Here is a 21,270-nt window from a genome sequence, read left to right on the forward strand (position 1 = left end):
AAAGTAGTTTTTTTCTGCACACAGTATTGTGATTTATAATTTCCCTAACACATGCTAAAATTTATCCAAAACACGCTAGGATGATAATTGTTTTTTCATAGTCACATCAACTTGATTAGTGATAGGCATCATATCTTTGAGTCTTTGATCAATGTTGCTGCTTTTCCCTTTTCCTTCTCTGGTTTCCATTTGATGATGTTTCAGATTGAAACCAAAAGCTGGCGACTCTGTGGAAATAAGGTGTGGAGCAGGCTAAGACGTTGGTTCTCACATGTATAAAACTGAGATTCAATGAAGGTAGACCTTAGGCTGGGAGGATTAGATGTGATCAAGGTCCCATAGTTTAGACATAATCTGAAATATAAGGCTTTGATCCAGTGATTCATCTTTTATAATTAAGTAGTCATTACAGCAAGTTGCCTAGCTAGCTGCTCATGAAATTTCCTGCTCTTCAGACCAGTCATTCTTTAGGTGTTTCTTAATATCCCTTATATCTTCACCATGTCATTGCAGATAGAGTATTTAATGGAGAGAAGGAATGAAAATAGTTCAGATACTCATGGTAAGAGGAGTGTGATCAATTTAAGTTTCTAAAGCTTGGAGGAGTGCTGTATCTATTGATATACTTGATAAGAGGTTATTGCTATAAATACCTCCTCTGCTGAGCTGGTTCACTGAGAAAGCATTGCTATAGTTACTACTGAATCCCAATTCCAAATATTTTGGGCTTTACCAAACATAATTTCCTTTTCTCCTAGACATTTAGCCTGGAGTATAAGAATTATTTCACCATATCTTGTAGCCCAATAAAACTTGCTTGTTCTAGGCTTCCAAAAATTCCAGAAAAATGGCTGCTGTGCATTCCACAATGTACCACAGCTCTGCACTGAATTAGCAGTACAGGGTCTGTATACAAACAGAAATTACAAACCTAATGTGTACAGGATCCATGGAAACTACTAAGATCTACTTGTGCATGTGGTTTGCAGAAAGATTGTGTTCATGCTTTTGCCAAATTTTGTTAACTACTAATTAGTCACTAATGACATTAATGACAGTAAGTATGACCAATAATAGATGGGAATCCATACTTTCAAATCTGATACAGCCAAAACAGCAGGCAAGGAAGCTAGTGAGGATCACAAAGTAAAAAGCAGAGAGGAATGTGTATTAATTGAGGTTGCCCCAGCTTGATGATAACAGAAAACACAAAATTACCCTTCAGGTTTAACATGCCTGCTTTACTGGGAACTCCTTAACCCTGGTTCTTGAAAGACTGCATTTTTAAAATGCTTTTCTTGCCATAACTCTGAATAAATTCAGTATTCACATTACTTGCCTTACCTGAAATGTGGCAAGGAACCATCACATTGGCCCAATAGGCTAGATAGGTACTTTTATTTAATGGTCATTTTATGATAGAATGTTCTTTCATTGGTAATGTACATACCAACTTTTCAAACATGAAGTCTGTTTGGATAGTCTGCAAAAGTGAGCAAATAAAGTGAACAAAGGAATAATACAGCTATTGGCCAGTGATTGTTTTCTTCATGGGTTCTCTAAATAGCTAATGTGTTTCTTTCTTTTTTGAATGCAAAATATAAATTCTCATTTTTCATCACCATATCATTCTTCCAGATTGTATTACAATAGGAAATGTTTTTTCTTTCATTTTTTTTTCCTTTAGTGAAACATAGCCAGTGGGAAAAAACAAACACCAAACATCCTGATGGCTAATGCTTGTCCTCTGCTAGAGGTTAAGTTTCAGTGGCCAATGTCTCTCAATATTGCCATGGTACTTAACAGTTACTGCAATTGGACTGGAGAACTAGGTTTTGTTAGAGGAAATAAATGGGGAGCAGGTTCAAAACTACTAATCTCATTTACGTTTATCTACAAAAATATAATTCCTGATAATATGCTTGTAGTTGAGATTCCTTGAAGACCAGCAGTAATGTACCTGCTGTTTACAGGCCATATATCAGAGGATGGTACTCTTATATGCTCCTAGAAGAGAGTATGTGTACTAGTTTTCAGTAAACCTCAGTTTTTCCCTTGAGAATTATAGCTATTGTTTCATTTCTTCCCCTATAGAATTGTTTACAAATCTTAAAGCTTTCCACAAACCCATGAATAACCTAACCCTCACTGTCTTATATCTGTGTTGTCATTTACTCTGGTTCTAAGTGATTTAAAAAATAAAATATTAAGACCCCTGTAATTAAGTTATATTATCTGATGGTTTAGTACTATATATTTCTTTAGTGTACTCTCTGCATAATTATCAATGATCAAGCAAGGTACACAGCAGTAGGAGGCACGTCCCACTTTATTAAAGAGTGTGGAAAACATACTGTTCTAAGGAGGGTAAAGTCTGAACAACTGAGATTGCCGGCACGATAAGGTATGGGCAAGTAATAACACCACAGATATGACTTCCTAAACCAGTTAGTAATCATAAAGCAAATTCCATGGAGGAAAGATTATAGATTGTAGGAGGAAAGAATTAAAAACCAATTTCAATCTGTGTGCATGCAACTATAATTCTGGTTGTAATTATAACACCTCTGAAGAGTCTCCTTTTAACAGTTCTAGTCTTCTCAAGGGTAAATGAAACCTGATGATAGGGAAAACTTTTGAGACATCTGAAAAAATAACAAAAAAATGTGATTCAGTAGCAAAAATAAGCCACTTTGAAATGGAGGGAAGAGGCATTATGAAAGTCCTAATATCACAGGGAATGTTATACTGACATTCAAAGAAACCTGTACAGGCAAGGAAGACATGACACCAAAGAAATGAGTCTTTAAAAAGCATCTGCCATTGTGGCAGGGAATGAGAAAGTGAAACTTTTTATTTACTGATGTACTGTAAGAAAGATAACAAGAACTGAATGGAATAACACTTCATAAGGACAAAATCAAGCATACTCCAGTAGGTGAGGAAATACATGTGTACAAAGATACTTTATTTTTACCATTTCCCCATCCTATGTCTCTCTCCTCCCTTCTAAAAAAAACCACCAACCAAACCAAACCAAACCAAACCAAACCAAACCAAACCAAACCAAACCAAACCAAACCGAACCAAACCAAAACCAAACCACAAACAAACCCCCCCAAAATGAAAAAAAACCCCAAAACTCAACCAAAAAAACCCCCAAAAAACCACACCAGAAGAGGGAAGAAACATTTTGTTAAAGCCTTTGGGAGGTATTCACAACTCTTCAGTCAGGAACTAGACCAAAAGAACCAGTACTTTTGGTATCTTTAGGACTGAATGACTTAAGAACCCAACCCCTTGTCCCACAATTGTCTGAGCTAGGGATCTATGTTGAGTCAAGACAATTAACAGAAAAATGTATAAGAACAGGTTTATGATCTCACACTGAGGAAACTGAGGACAACAGTGAAAGCCTCTAATAGCATGAGCAATGGTATAGAACATTTTAACTTCAGTTTACTTCAGCATATGCGAGTAGACTCAAAGAAGTAAACCCAGCCCAGAACAGTCATCTGCAAAGAAAGAAAACAAAACAAAACAATCAGCATTAAAACACACCTATCTCCATCTATTTTCTAAACAATGAGAAACAGTAGAGGAAACCAGGAAAACTGATAATAAAAGCAAGAGCTTTCCCCCTACAATGTAAATCACTGGGTGACCAGGACCTGTGCCCTAAGTTGCAGGCTCAATGATAGTCTGCTGCCATCCATCAAAAGAATGTGGGGAAAACAATAATTTAAGAAAATGACAGACCACTTAGAAAAAGAAGCCAAAGACCAGGCAACATATACAAAAATAAATAGATCTGAGTCTGATAACTGCCACATGAAATATTAACCAACAGAACAGTAAGTATTGCAGAGGGGTGTAAGCCTTAGGAGGTACTAACAGGCTCAAGATAGCATACACGTAAAACCAGACCCTGTAGACCACCAGCTATCATTTAAAACAGTTACAGGTGAGACAGTAAATGGTAACCACTAGTAGATTTGTACAATGGGGTTTATTTAAGAACCAAAGGGATTGGAGATTTTACCCTGCCTGATTACATCTCACACTCGCTCCCCCCAGCAGTGCGCTCAGTAGGTCTCAACTGCCCTTGCCTGCGCAGAGGGCTCTCTCTGCTGGTCTGGGAATGCTGGGCACAAAGTCATGTTGGGTCATGCTGTGCCTGTGCTCACAGTTACCAGCCACCAGTGTTACTGGCCAAGATCTCTGGGATTCCCGCAGCATCTTTTTGCATTCTCCTCCGATTTCAGCACTTTTCCTCCAACCAGATATTTACCACCTTCTTTCCAAGACTGCTCTTTTCTTTCCAATACCACTTCTTCCCAGGAACCTTTCTTTGAGGCCCCAAGCCTTCAGTTCCCCCCATCTAAACAGTCTATATGCAGGAGCACAACATATGATCACCCTCCTAATTGCTGGTCCTATGTCATGACGGTTATTAATTGGAGGATGCAGGATATACCACTTTTGTTTATTCCAAATGTTACCAAAATTTATACGCAGCCTATACTAGTTGGAACTAGGAAGTAGTGGGCTTCTCCTTAAGGATTCAGCAGTTCAGTTCCAGTCATTTATTCACACACATACACACAATCTGCTATCTGTTAACATTTGCAATTTAAGCTATTTTTTTACCTACAAAGTACACCTAATCAAATTTAATGTGATAATCATCCGCCATAAGCTGATCTCATGCAGCGAAAAAAAATATCAAATTTTACAATATATCCAGGATGAAGAAGGTACTACTTAAAAGAAAGAAGACAGCACTAGTAATGCAATAAGTTCTCTACTGTTGGACAAAGTATATTGAAGCGCAACACTTGGTTGGAAGCCAAAACATTTTTTGTTTGGAAAACTACCACATTTATAAGGACAAAAAAACCAAGCTGGCAAACACCTACAAAAGTGACTGAACAAGTACTTCAGGTTGTTACCTGAACATAGAACATGGAAGAACAAAAATATCTGAAAAGTTGTACTGTCTAGTATGCTAGCCTTCTGTAAACACATATTCATTTCTTTATTTTTAAGATAGGGCTTTTTTGATATGTTAATAATTTGCATGATATATGAAGCAATAAGAACTTGAAGTTGCTTATGATGATGTTTTTAATTCTTCATAATTTGATGGTGATATTTAAATAAGATCTGGTTTATGATGCATTACAATTTTGTCAAGGTTACACAGATCATACAGACAGTCATTCTGTTTTCTTCTGCATTTGAATAAAACAAATGAGACAGGCTTTTCTATTTTTGAAATTTCTGGAGATCTGGCATAAATTTTGCTGAATTCAGTATTGTCCTGGAAAAGGATAGAACTATTGTATTATACTAAGTGTGTATGGATTTATATATACTCATAATTTCACCTCATCAGAATATAATCCTAGTTATGTTTTGAATTTTTATCCTTGCTTCAGCAGTCCAAAGACCAAACATATTTTACTAAGAAAATCCTCCAATATGTTTGTGTGTAAGAGGGAGAAAAAAGCAAAGGCAGAGAGTGAGCTGTCTTCAATAAAGTTTTTTTAACCAATTTCACTGACAGAAGAATATATGGCTATTAGCAGTCTGCATGTGAGCTTTTATCTATGTGTCCCATGCCTCAAGGAGTGATAGCAGCATAACAGCTTTCATTAGTTTGGAAAATGGATTTTGTTTTATCCTGTGTATAACCTCACCGAGTGCTTTCAGGTTTTACATTACTTTTTCTGTTGTACATGAACCTCTCTGCTCATCTCTTCTGTTTGCCAGGAATTCAATTGTAGTAAACCTTCTGTAGTTGTCTAATATTACACTAATGTGGAAAGGTGCTGCCAAGGTACGGTAGTATAACAGAACCCAACACTTTTTATTTTTTCTTTTTTTTTTAACAATGTACACAATTTTTGAGAACACTGAAAAGCATCAGACAGAGACACAAACCAGATCTCAGATACCTGTTGATAGGGAAGTTACTTTATTTCACAAAGGAAATTACAGAAAACCAATTAACCTGATGTGAAGATAGACACGATAGGAGCAATAGTAAGCCTGGGACTCTCATTAAGAACTCCACTGGAGAGCGTGGTATCTGCTTGTAACACTCTGTGTTTTAGAAAGGAATAACATTATTCTAAAAATTTTAGTCTGTCTTCAGGTGTACAGATGGATAAACACAAATAAGATATTAAAAATACAAATACAATAATTCCAGGATTTTGTAGATTTTATAGATTTATTTGAATATTTAAGAGGGGAAGAAGAAAATTTACAGAGGATGAAACAAACCTTGCTTAAAATTTCTGTGTTCAAAATTATTCAACTTTACTTTGTAAAGGATAACCTTACACACAATTATGCTGAGTTCCCTTATACTCTCAGTTAAACAAATAATTTTTCTTGTACATCTGGGTCACCTCTTGTTCTAATTCAAGCACTTGGTGTTTCACTCTCTCCCTAACTCTTAAGTCCCTTGTATGAACTTTTATTATTTGGACCAGAAAGATTCATATTTATAAATGTCTGTATCATGAAACAAGAATAGGCCTCAACTATAGTTTAAGTCTATAATGGACACAGGTCCAATTTTTATTTTGGCAGAAGTTCAGAAGTACAATATCTGTTCCTCAAACAGATGTCTAACATTTCCCCAAATTTATCTTAGGTTTGTCACCCATTCAGATGGCTTCTTCTACCTTCTTCATGCTTAGGTGTTTAACCAACACATGATTATAATTTTTGTAGTTTCAGTTTGAATTAAACCATTATCAAATTTCTTCCGTATTTACTGGATAGCTTCAGGAAGGAAAAAGGAAGGCAGGCAGGCAGTTCATTGGCCTCCAGCTAGACTTTGTGCCACTGATCACCACTCTCCAAGCCTGGCTGTTCAGGCAGTTTTCAGCCCACTATACTGTTTGCTCACCCAGCCATAATTTTCTCTGCAAGGATCTTATGGGAGACAGTGTCAAAAGCCCTACTGAAGTCCAGGTAAATAATATCCACAGCTCTTCCTTCATCTTCAGGGACAGTCATTTCACTGTGGTTTATCAGGTTGGTCAAGCATGACTTCCCTTTCCAGAATCCATAACAACTGTCTTGCTTTGCATATGCCTGCAAACTCTCCCAGGCTTAATTGCTTCACCACCTTCCTAGGGACTGAGGTGAGACTGACTGCCCTGTAGTTGCCTTCACACTCTATCTTGCCCTTTTTGAATATAGTAGTGACATTTGCTTTCCTCCAGTCTCTCTCAGTCACTGTGATCATTCAAAGACTATTGAGAGTGGCCTCAAAACTGTATCAACCAGATTCCTCAGAACTTGTGTGTGCATTCCATCAGGGTCCATGGACTTACGTAAGTCCAGTTTGCTTAATTATTTTCCTGTCCTGATCCTCTTCCACCATGGATAAATCTCTCTCACTCCAGACCTCCCCCACAGTCTCTGATAAATGCTGAGGCAAAGAAGGGATCCAGCACCTCAGCCTTCTCTATGTGCTGCGTCACCAGGCCCCTTGCCCATTCATCAGTGGTTCCACATTTCCCCTAGTCTTCCTTTGTCACTTATGCACTTATAGAATACTTTGTCTTTCACTTCACTGGACAGATTAAATTGCAGTTGGGCTTTGGCTTTCCAGACCTCATCCCTGAATGTTCAGACAGAGTTTCTGTATTCTTTCTATGATACTCATCCCTGCTTCTACCTTCTGTATACTTCCTTTTTGCATTTGAGTTTGGACAGGAGCGACTTGTTCTTCCATGCAGGCTACCTGTCATTTTTGCCTGACTTCCCACTTGGTGGGAAGGACTGCCCTTGAGCTTGGAGGTGGTCCTTGAGTATTAATTAGATTTCTTGTGTCTCTTTTCCCTCCAACGCCTTTTTCTTTGGGACTCTTCCAAGCAGATTCTTGAAATGGCCAAAGCCTGGTCTCCTGAAGTCCAGTGCTGTGGTCCTGCTTTTTGCCCTGCTCCCTCATCTCAGGACACTGAACTCCTGACTATTATGGTCACTGCAGTCAAGACTGCCTTGAATCTTATCCTTGTTCAAGAGTTCCTCCTTGTTTGTGAGTATGAGTGTGTTGAGGGTTAATCCTGGTAGGCAGTTCAACACCACACAGCTGCTCACCAACTCCCTTGAGTAGGATGGGGGAGACAATTGGAAAGGTAAAAGTGGGAAAACATGTATTGAAATAAAAATAGTGAAATGGGTAAAGCAAAGCTGCATACGCAAGGCAAAATAAGGAATTCATTTACTACTCACCATTGGCAGGAAGGTGTTTAGCCATTTCTAGGAAAGCAGGGCTTCATTACACTTCACAGTTACTCGGGAAGACAAACCCCATAAACCTGAATTTCCTCCTTTCCACCAGTTTTATTGCTGAACACAAATCCCTTTGGTCACTAGCAGGGCAGTTTGAGAAACACAGAAGGCCTTGATGAGGTGTAAGTGCTGTTCAGCAACAACTAAACCATTGGAGTACTATCAATGCTGTTTTGGTCGCACATCCAAAACATAGCACCATACAAATCACTGTGAAGAAGAATAACTCTATGCCAGCCAAAATCAGTACAAAATATTATCATGTTCCTATGCATATTCTGTGCTTATCCATTTCTCGATGTAGTGGACTTCTACTGACATTATATATTCGATGTGTTTGGAAATATACTATTGTTTCTAGCTACAGTGAACATGTCAGCGAAGTCTGTGCAGTGCTTAGTGCAGCATTGTTGGAATGCTAACTGATCTACCGATGTCTTTAGGTGCTGAATTAATACAAACTAGAACAGTAATATGGTCTCCCAATTTTTATCTTCTGTCCAATAAATATGAATACTCCAGAACAGATATTTATTTTGAAGAAGTGTTTTAAATGTTTTTGTTAACCTCATTACCAACTTTTTGGACATTACTGTGAAGCTGAATATCACAGCAGCAACACACAATATGAAATCTGTTGGCAAAAAGTAAGAGTTGCTGACAACAGTTATCATTTACAATGAGTCACTGTTTCAAACGCAAGATTAAAAAATTTCCATCAACTTTTAAATTAAAATAAGTTACTGTTACTTCCAAGCAAATGGCATAACACAAAAAAAGAAGAGAATAAAGGGGAAAAAGAGGCTGGAAAAAAACAATCAGCAAAAACATAAGAACACATTTTACTTTACTGGCTTAATGAGAATTATTTTCACTGAAAATGGTCACAGGCCAATCCATTGATGAGATGCACATTTCCCAAAAGATTTTCCACAGCTGTAAACAACAATGCCAAGTTCAGCAATGCCATGTTGCATGCACACATGGAGTTAAAAAATCAACCTTTAAAAAAAAATAACACCAAATAAATTGAACAAGAAAAGAAATCTGTTGCAAATGAAGGAAGTGGAATTTTGGAACTGAAAGCTACAGCTTTGAATCAAATAGCATGTAGATTATGTAATGTCAACAGTGGAAATGGACAAATTTATAGAAGTAACAGAGACATCTTCTGAAACTAATGGAACACTTGAACTGCATCCAAAACAGGGCATAATTGTGCTATACTTAACTGGTTTTAAAAAAACCCTAAAGTTGATTATAACGGGAAACATACCAGGGTATAAGGTGTCAGTAAAATATTTTATACATATAAAGACATATAAATTAAAAGAAACACACTATATTGAATGTATACTTCGGCAAAAACTTTGGTGAAAATATAGGATCCTTAAGATTAGTAAGGCCACATGGGGATATGCATGATTGGCACTATTCAAAATGTAGCCAATTATTTTTAAGGTGCTTAAAAATTGTGCTTTAAGATCTAGATTCTCATTTGAGATGAGATGAAACGCATATAGTCTAAATACATATGCATTATCTCTGCCTCACGCCTTCACAATCTGCCCATAGCTAATCTCTTATAGGAATCAAGACAGTTTAACAGAGAGTATAAAACCATACTATTATAGATAGATCTGCCTAAAAATTTGGATTTATGCCATTTCAGCAGTCCCAATATTACAATATCAGTTTGTTTATTTATTGTTTGTTTGTTTGGTGTTTGGTTTGGGTTTTTTCTTTTTGTTTAGAGGGAGATGGCTTTTGGAATGTTAAAGGCCTTTTGTGGATAAAAAAATGTAAAAGTGTACATGAAATAGAGTTTGACATTTTAAATGGAAAAGAAATGTTTTGACTGCTGAATTTAAACTTCTTACATTTGTTAACTGAAAAAGAAAGCTCTCATGTTTTAAGCTACAAAGCAACTCCTAACCAATGAAGAAACTTATCTTGCAATCATTTCTCTATAGTTGTTGATTATAGCATTTGTTGGGATTTCTTTGAAAGTATCAACCACTATCTAGTCAAAGAATATTAGACTAGTTTCTTCTAATTGATTTCAGGTATCACTCTGGTATATCAGTACTTTCCAATGTTTTTGTTTGTATGCTTTTCTCCTTTTTACCTTGAGTAAGTCAGTATCTGAAAGTCTGATTTTTAGGTTACTATACTCTGACTGACACAGTGTATCCTTCCAGTACTGATCAGATCATAATATATTTTATACAGCCCTTTAAGCTAGGTTGTACTGAGTATTGGCATTGTTTTCAGAAGCAGGGCTATATACATTTTTAATGCATCCTCATGAAGATTTGCTTACTATTTCAGCTCAGTTACATCTGCTGGCAATATGGCATGGCAGCAATGCATAATAGAACCTTCAGTGAAGGTGGAGGTAGTAAAAAAAAAATGTTTGAATTGAGATTGCTAGGTTGATGGTCATCAGTGCAGAGCCAGCTGTGAATATTTAGATGGGGCTTTTAAAACTGAATTTACACAAATGTATGCATGGAAATCTACCTTTTTTTCCTCAATAAGGCTTTAATTATCTGCACACAAAACGACATCTCCATCAATACTGACAGAGACAGCACAGCTAATAGCTCAGTGACTAGGGCGGTCACCTACAAAGCACAAGAAGATTCAAGTCCTTGAAGGGACTCCCACAGGGCAGTAATTTAAAAGTTTAATCTCCTTGTTCCTAGGTGAGCGACCTAACCACAACTCTTCATTATTCCAGGAGCTCCTCTTCTGCCCAGCTGTGTTCTGCTTACTTTTGTTTTTAAAACCCAGCCTAAATACCATTCTACATGAAAGCTTAATTAAAACTAGGAGATTAAAAAAAAATGTAGGATATTTTGGTTGGGTCTGGTTTTCCACTGGGTTAGTATTTTGTGATGAGAAGCATTACTCTGAAAAAATCTCCATTTCTATATAAAAAAGCTGTCAACAGCAATCTAAAAAGCTATTCAAACTTCTGCTTACAAAACTTAAACATGTAAAGTCTAAATCTAAATCTTCTTCCTGGGGATAGTTTTCAGTTTGCCCTGAAAACGTGGCAAAGAGCCAATTTTTATAACTTCTGGCACTGTTTTTATGTCTTATTGATCTTCTCTCTCCATCTTAGCAGGGAAACGATTGGGACACATCTATTAATGATTATTTTGATATTATGATTAGCAAGAAAAAATCTTTGCTTATGCTTTCTTATTTTCCCTCAAAATCCACATAATCAAAATCACTATAATGGGTTATGCACTCAATGATAGGATATGCGAGTTAGAGAAATAGTTACTTTACATCAAAGTAATTTATTTCCCTTTTGAGCTCACCTGAGCATCACATAGACCAGCACTATTAAGGCAGCAACAATCCATTTTTAGTCTGCTCTTCAGAGAATAGCCATTATTAGCTTTTCCTTCTTATTCCTAGAAACTGCAATCTGGGTGGAAACAATTTGGCTGGAATTCAGTCTGCAGATATAAAGAGTATGAAAATACATACATAAACCTACTACTGTACTTGGTGTTAATGCTTTAAAACTTGTGACAGTATGATAACATCACACCATATTTTCCCTAGTGAGGGCGTTCTTGCCATATAACAGCACAAGAAATGCTGTGATACAACCGGCACATAGTGCTAACAAGAATCCTACACAACTTTGAGACTGAATAATTCTGCTGTCTTAGAAGCTCTTTAAGTACTGGTGACCTGGTGCATCTTGGCTCTTACTCTGGGTGGTGTCCAGACATGCTATCATAGGCCTGTCTGTCTTTGTGTGCCAGCCCTTCTAGATCCCTAACAGCCTTTGAACCACCAGATCACTTTTAATCAAACTTTCAAGACAGGTGGAATCTAAAAATATACATACTGTAAATGCTATGAAAATGTGAGGAGAGGCCAGGAAGTTGCACACAACTGAATCCACTGAGGGAATAGAGAGAATTCAGCCATCAAATATGTGATTGAGCAATTAGCACATACCTGAGACTGGAAATAGCCTAGTAGACTAATGAATGGCAGGTAATATGTAGAGTTACTCTGGTGATAGGATTAAGAGAGAAAGAATCAATATCTGAAGAAAAGCAAGTTTCACTAATCTCATCCCACCAACACAACAATTTGTTTCTGTGTGTGATGCAGCTGCTGTAGGGATTGCAGTTGTTCCTGGCTGCTTTTAAACTTAACCATTGTACGAGACACTGCTTTAGGTGAAGCCTTCAAGGACACTCAAATCAATGTACACTATAACTATCTAAATTTAAGTATTTAGAGAAAGGGCAAGTCATGATGTACCAACGCTTATATTGTGCAATAGCTGACAGCAGGTTATAAAGTATTGTTAATAAACAGTAGCCATTTCTACTTACCAGTCGCAGGGTGAGGTAAACAAATCTACATTCTATTTTTCTTGCCTAGTCCTTCCCTTTATCAACCCACCAATTTGGAATTAACTTTGAACATTGACTTAAAAGTTTAAGTGTGAATGAAAATTTCTTGTCATTAAAGTGTTTACTATTCTAGGAAAAATGTTACAAATCTGTTTTTGATAGCTTTAAAGACCATAGTTAATTAATCTGCAAAATGCATCTATTGCTTGATGGGGTTTTTTTGGTCTGTGATCTACAACACACATAAGCAATAAATCTACCTTCCAGGCAACATCAATTCATTCTCACTAAAAGAAAGAAGAATGGTATGCTGGCAATCACTAAAGTTTACTAAGACTTTTTGAAAAGACATTTTGAAAATGTATAATGTGTTAAAACGCATTCTGATGAGAATTTACATGTATTAATCATGCCATTTCACGTATTATGCAATGCATTAGTTACCTAGGGAAAGGTAGTGACATGTTAGACTGTCAGTGCTAACATAATAAAAAACGGTTATGTCAAAAATCCTGAAATAAAATTTATTTTTTTTCTCTTAATTTGAACAGGATATATTCATGTAACAGTATCTGACCAGCAATTTTTTATACAATAAACAAGTAGCATGAACTGGTTTTAAAAAGAAATAGTTTTGTTGTGACATTAAATGTTAAAGCTTAGTTTTGTTTGTTTTTTTTTATTTGACCAGGTCCTCATGATATGCATACATCCTTTTTTGTTTTGTATGTATACAGACTTTTTGTATACTCTTATGTGTACAAATGAAACAGAAGGAAAAATTTGGTCATCTAATATAACTCATTATGAAAATGCATTGCAGATAACAGTAAGATCTATCCTGAAATTAGAGTATGATAAATTGCAGACTGAGATTCTGCTAAAGGTAATAAGATTTCCATTTTGTAACTTTCAGATCTTAAAGGGATTGTTTGGAAGGGAGATCTGTAAGCATTACATACCTCAATGGGCTAGGCATGTTTCCTGGCTCATTCTGGGAAGAAACAGGAGTAGCTCAAGCTCTTCTTTATCCCTAGGGTAATTCATCATTAAGAGGATCTCACAATGTCATCAAGTTCAATATATTGTCCAAAGAAGGACTAGGACATGCCAGTGAGACCCTTAGGGCATTTTCCAGTCTAGGTTTGAAAATGAAGGATAGATAAAATCCACACGACTTAAAAGACTTCCCTCTTATTCTCCTTGGTTCTATCAGGAAGGAGTCTAAGTCATTTTGTCTTCCTAAAGCTATATAGTCTTGATTAATGAGGTACTTGGGCTGTACCAATTCCTGCTGAGGTGGAACACAGTCTGGGTGTTCATCAGTATCGTACTACTATCAAAACTAGCCAGCTGCAACAAGGCTTTTACTGCCCCATACCAGGTTAACTTCAATAAGTAGTTCCCACACCTTGTGGGAAACAAGGTTTCAAAAGTTCATCTACTGTCTGTGCTGTTTCTTCATCCTCTTCAGGCCAGTCCACCCTGCATCTTGCATCTGCTGCATCCAGAGCCTTCCTTCTCTGGGCTTCTCTTCCACCCAACCGCTCCACACCTAGGCCCCCTTCTTCTCCCTGCTTTTCCCAGGGCCTCTCCTTGTCTCTCCTATACTTGGGGCACTCCCTCTGCTTCTTCAGGTCCTTCTTTATACCCCTTAGAGCTATTTAACTACTTAGCAGGAACCAGCCACAGCTGGTCCACATCAGCCAACCCACCACCCTTGAAGCAAGCCCACAGCTGTATATTATCAGTTAATTAACCCACTTCCATCCCTCTGTAATTCCTCTATATTCCCCCCTTTTTTTCTTTTTTTTTTGTTCTTTCCCTTCTTAACATTTCATACCTTATGTATTTAACAATCATCACAACCCTTTCATGAATAAACTTCTCATACAGTCCAGACAACTTGTCCCTGAACTCATACACATATTCTGACAGACATTTTTTACCCTTTAATTTTTTTTCTTCCTTCCCCGCCCCCCCCCCCCCCCCCCCCCCCATGAACTAGGGAAGGACCTAGATCTCATATTGCATTGCAGGAGATTGAAACTGGTCCCAGAGGGGACCAGGGCTCCTGGAATCTCCTCACATCTCTTCTTGTCAAAATATTCCTCCTTCAAAACCTTATCATCTTATTCACATCATTTCATTGACTCACAATTGTCCATCACATTTTGCATAAGTAATTTGTGTTCACTTTTGAGATCTTTCCATTCCAGCCCCACACTGCCCATCATCTTTCTTACTGTTAAGGATCTGGCCTCTCTTCCATTGTGACATTTCTCCACTGGCCAAATGCTATATTTTTTTAAAAAACAAGTCTTTGTACTTTTGTTTCTTGCTACCTCTTGATGCGTAGGAAGTGTTCCCACAGTACCACTTCATTATCCACCTCCAAAATATGTTAAAACTCTCCTTTTCCATGATGCCTACAAAAAATGTGACTGTGGTTAGACCACTGATGTGCTTAGATGCCAGACTGAGTGTTGCAAAATGCCAGTAAAAATATTTAACATCATCAACCCTTTATATCAAGAAGTAGTTTGTACAGTCTAAGTAAAAGAAGGCTTAAGTTGTTAATTTAAACTACTTCACAGTTCTCTCTTTTGCTATGTCGCCCTTTTCAAACAAGGCTGAATTCCTTCACTTCTCCAGTTTGGCAATTCCATTGACTTAATGACAAGAAAAAGCACAGATACAGCCCAGACATTTCACGGCTTTACAGCACACGGGAGGATTTAGAGTTATTGTTGATGGGATCCTTTCAAAAGGTAGTTCAACCAGAATGAAAACAGAGATCCAAAGGTTTTTCATTGTTCCAAAAAGGATAATTTTAGTAATTTATTTTGAAACAAACAAGGATCCCTGCAGTTCTCTGTTCAGGTGTTATTTAAGCAACACGGAAAACCAAGAGGTGAATGAATCTGTAATGAGAGAAGTCAGAATGAAATAACATCACAAATTAGCTTGCTGACAGTTTCACACATCAATTTCAAAAGGTTTTGGGCTTAAAGAACAAAGAATAAACCTTCAAACCTGAATTTTTCTACTTTAACTTATGGTTGTGATCATTAAAATCATGATGGATATCTAAACACCTTCAGAAGCAGATGGAAAAGCAGAGTTCTAAAGGTTAAATTCAGTGCTGTTATAGGAAATCCATTACAACCACCCATGTTTGCCACAGAGTTTCAGATCTTCATGAAAAATTTCCATAAATAAAACAGAGAATTCAGACAAACTTGTTGTGACATCCTTCCCAGCAGTGTCCCATTTAGAAGGCAGTCAGTCTTTGACCTTTGACAAGATACAGTTATTGCAGGAAGTATCAAGTACATCTTAAAATTTTGCATTTCATGTATATATAAAAATAAAGATTGTGGCAATAAGAATGAATATTATGGGAATGTAGATCAGAAAGTCAGAGAGACAGTAACAGTGCTGTACATTGAAAATATCAGGGAGCTCACAAATGGGATATATGTCATGTTAATTTTGAGCTGAAAAAGAAAACAGACTCTAAACTCTTGGCAGCTTACTATTACACAAACCACTTTAAGTGACCACTGAATGTGCTGTATTGATCTGATAAGATATGGGATTTCCTTCCGTATTCCATAGTCCCTAGCACAATCCATCAAACATATTAATTGGTAGCATTTGGATGTGCTTAGTGACCTTTTCCAACAGCCTTCCACTCTCTGAGACCTGAAATTGGGCAGTTTATGCCCCCTGAGAATAAGGCGTTGACTCACACACTTCATGGCCCCAGGGAACAGCAATAGCAGAGGCACCCACGGAAAAAGCAGCAGAGGAAATGCAGGCAGAAACTTTGTCACAACAGAAACATCATATTCAAAAGAAGCAATACACCCTCTGCAGTAATGCCGAGCCTAAAGTTTTATTGAGGAAGTCATTTTATTCTTCTTTAACTTTTTCCTGAAGCATGTGTGCACAGCATATATGAACAAGATTTGCCACATATACAGGATGTAGGCAGAGATACTGAATTAAATCTTCAGCAGGCAATTGTGAGCTTAATCTCTGAATTTGATTCAAACCAACTGAAACCTGTTATCCCTTGCCTAATATCTTTTCATGATTTAGAAACAAATAGTTACATTGTTCTTCATTAAAATGAATATTTAAATTATTTTTTTTTTTTTAGATGAGACCAAGGTAGATGCTAAAATCAATAATTTTTTGTTGCCTTTTTTTACTTTCTTAATATTCTGACTGGCTATTGCCAGTTAAAAGACATTTTAAAGATAATAGGATGGTTCTTTTTTTTCAGTGTATTCCTTGGTAAATGTTTTCATTTAAAAATTGTAATTGCTAGGTAGAAAAACTGTTTGCACTGTTTGCTTGCTTTGGTAAGAACTCTTCCAGTGATCTCCCACTGTAAGTTCCTTTTGTTAGGCCTTCAGGAACTTTCAGGAACTTTCTTATGAAAGGCCTGCTTTGCCAGCCACCGGGGGAACTGTGTCTAGCTTTCTACTCCAAATTACAAAAGCAATAGGACAGATGAGAGCAAAGGATGCCTAGGAAAAATTAGTCAGGAAACTAATGGAATTTTCTGAGCAGATGGAATTTTCCTGCTCTGCCACCCATTGATCTTTATATTGAAACAACGACCACATGGATAATGGATTTCATGATCTCTCTTTTGTATCCCAACATTAAAAAAACATAGAGAACTAAAACCAAAAAAGCAAACCAAAACAAAACAGCAAAGGAGATTCTTTAAATTTTTCATTAAATTTTTGAATCATTATTTGTATTTTGCTACAATACATAAAATTATAATTAAAGGTCTCAGCCTGTAACAAAAAATAAAGCAAAAGTTAATTATTCAGTTAGCTTATTTTTCAAATATATATCCTTATTAATAGAACAATATATCACTGAAGTAGAAAGTTCTGTCAGTACAGAGCATCTTTGTAACTTCACAAGGGATGATGCTAGAAAATGAGTAAAGCTGTTTATAAGTCAGAGATCAGAAGACTTGTTAGTATGTGAGGTGACTTCCAACTCAGTAGATTAATGATAATTGGCTCTTACTAAATGGAAAATGAGGAAGCTTGTAACATACTCAATGAAGCTGATCATTGCAGATGAGGGATGAGGTTAGTTTTTGTGAGTGTGTGTTTTAATCTTCCTTGAACTGAATAGTTCAGTGTGACAAAACTTTATGCATGACCTCTGTGACTTAGAAATGCTGCAGGCAAAATACTTCCTCAGAGATAGGGAATTAAAATTATTTGCAATTCTAAGAACGGACACACACAGTAGTGCTCTTTTTACCAAAAATATCTTCAGGCTATTTGAAATAATAAACACTGTGGAAATATGGTAATGAAGAGGAAGATTACCTAAGCAGACTGTGAATGAACTCTCGTGGAGAACGCAAAATAAAAGGGAAGACTTGAGGAGGTTGCTTGCACTTGCAGTGGCAGGGCTGGATGACTAACAGATGAATGCCCTTTGAGTCCTGTGGCTTTTATGCCTGAGATTATCTTTAGATGTATGGTCAGTCATTTGGCTGGTCACTTCTCAATTATAACACCTTGCAAAATGTGTCTATTATATATATATATATAAATAAAATATAACAAACATGTTATATGCTTGCAACAGAGTAAAGTTTCCAAAAGAAGGATGGTCCCTAGGCTTTCACCCTGCAGTTACAATAACTATGACTACCCAGCTGTGAAACATAAACAAACCTGTATGATTCCTTCCATGCAGGCTGTAACAATGAGACCAATGAGACTGGAAGAACAGCAAAACCTGTGAATACAACTAGAAATTTAGTGATGCTCGGCCAGCACTCAATACAACAGAAACAGAGGTGGCAAAGCTAGTTAAATACAGTCCCAGACACATTAAAGGCAGGAAAGCCAAACACTGTCAGTACAACTACTGTTTTCAAGTATTTTTTGAGCTATTTACTCCTTAAAACATCATTGTCATAGCATGTCTCTGCAATACAAGATATCACCTGGTATTCGTAAAAGCAAATGCCCCCAGATTAACTTTAATTATCCCTCTATGTTCTGCTGATCAATGACCTATTTATCCTTGAATCATTTATATGCCATTTCTCAAGGTTATGAGTCAAGTAGTTTTCATATCACCAAACTAGGGTCTAGGTTATACTTGATAATTTTCACAGTAGATAGGAAAAAATAATTAAGATAGTATAAGGTTTTTACATTCAAATTTCCATTCCTATGTGGCAGCAAAAGGGACCATGACAACAAGACACTAGGTAGTTGTTTCTTTCCCCTGGCTACTCAAGCAATGTGTGATCCAGGCAGCCAGTCGCTCACTTCCTGAGAGCTGCTGCTGTTTCCCTGGCCACAGCTGTGAAAGTATGGCTATTTTTGTGGAGCTGTGATCTCGTATGGAGGCTGCAGCAGCCACACTCAGCCTCTCTTCAGGACTTGCAGCCTCAGGAGCCAAAATCTTTTTGTCCCTTTCTCTGTCTCTTTCTCTTCTGCTCAGTTAGAGCCGATCTTACTCCTCTTTTTGACGCATGGCCTCCTTGTATGTGTCCAAGAAGTAAAGGTATGTTGGATAAAGGGCTGCCCCAAGGAAAGAAAGTGGGGTTTGGAAAAAAAAGTCTAAGTTAAAATCCTGTTCCTAAATGAAACTGGGGAAGTGGAAGGGGCAATGGTAAAGCAGAGTGGGGAAGAATGACAAGGAGTTCCCAATACTCCAAATACCTTCACATTTCTCTGCATTCCCTTAAAATGCTACTAAATTCTATGTCTCCCTCTTCCATGAAACTCCTTTTGCTCTTCCCTTGTTTTCCCTCCCTTTCTCAGAAACCCAAATGACTCCTCTCAGCTCTCTCTCAGGGGTCCTGTTTTACAGATTATTCCTCATGGTCATATTGCCCTCCTTTTCCAGTCATTGCTCTGTTAATTCCACAGTTCAGTTTTGTCTATGTTTCTGAAGAGCTGAGAACTCTGATTCTGGAGCAGCTTCCAAAGTCCTGGAAGGTTCAGGGAGATGTATAAGAACCTATCTGAACTTCCAGGATGTTACCTGGAAGTTAATTTTCTTGCAGAGATCTTGCATCCATCATTTTTCTCTCCCACAAGATATAGCCATGCTTAAAACCTGCAGTTATTGCATAAGATGAGATTCATGAGTGTGTTTTAGGACGGGTTACACTAACAGTTATTGTCGTGACTTTGCCAGCCAGAGTTGCTTGGGCTAAGATCATGTTATGCCTTCAGTGAGTTGTGTTGTACCTGAGGTCTTTGCCAGATATCTCCAGGCCATAACAGTCAGCTGAACAATACCAGGAACTAGAGTAAGGCTAAACTGGACTGTCAAAAAAAATATGTCAGAGATACTCTATGTATTAAGTATGTGGAACAATATATGTTGCTCTAAAAGAAAACCAAATGGATAACATTACACAGAATGAGTCATGAAGTCTGTTAAAAATCAACTGACTATTGTTTAATCACATAAAGCAAAAACACAGTAAAATTTAAACAAAATAAATTATTAGAATTTGAGGTTGGCACTCACAGGGATTAGCAAGTATTTGTCCTACACATAAGGAGAAGCAAAGTCCATTGCCCTGTACCTGGATGTAAATCAGTTGTGGCAACTGGGTACAACTGAGCAATCTGTGCACTCAAAGTGCGAGAAGTATGTTGAGCACAAACTGAAAGAAGGCATTTTAAAGCATACCAAATGTAGTCCTTGTTCATCTAGAGTCATAAATCTGCTACTGTTTCAGCATGGCTACATTATACCAGCTCTTGATTTGCCCCAGGTTTATGAATTCACATGTTCTCTGCCTCAGAAAAAATTACAAGTGAGAGCAGAAACAAATGATGCATCATCATATTATACCTGGGAGGTAGAAGTTTTTCCAACCACAACTATTCAAGGGAAAGAGAAATTCAGAAGAGAAAAATACTTTAAAATATGTCTTGGAATTCTAGTAATGGACACAGCATACGCAAAATGGCAGCTAAAAAATTGTAGAATATACTACATTAACAGAGATGTTACATCAACAGACAGAGGGAGGAAAGCTCCATACCATGTTACCAAAGACTGACCATATCTGGCCTAGTACTTTCCACTTCTTACCTATAGAAAATAAAATAAAATAAAATAATATAGAACAAAATATTTTAAAAATATGAAAACAGTCAGGAAAATAGCCATAAGAGGAGAGATCTGCAGAGACCAAGCTGTGTGGAAAGATTTAAAGTGATTGCTTTAGTAGACATAAAGAGCCAGATACTCATCTGGTTTGAATCAGGGTGACTTCAGTGAGGATTTGGTCTAAGCAATCTCTAGCTATTTGTGAGATGTGTCAACAAGTGAAGTTATAGCGTGGAGGGATGAATCCAATAGTATTAGGATCAAATTAATTAAAAATATATAGATTGGATATCAGGAAAATATTAACAGTGTAACATATATCACTTTAGAAATGTGTTTCCTAAAGGAAATGAGGTAAGTCTGTTTCAGGAGCTATTTCATATAAGACACACAAGAACTAAATGTATATCCTGCA

This window comes from Falco cherrug, chromosome 3, assembly GCF_023634085.1.
Source record: "Falco cherrug isolate bFalChe1 chromosome 3, bFalChe1.pri, whole genome shotgun sequence".
NCBI classification, from domain to species: Eukaryota; Metazoa; Chordata; class Aves; order Falconiformes; family Falconidae; genus Falco; species Falco cherrug.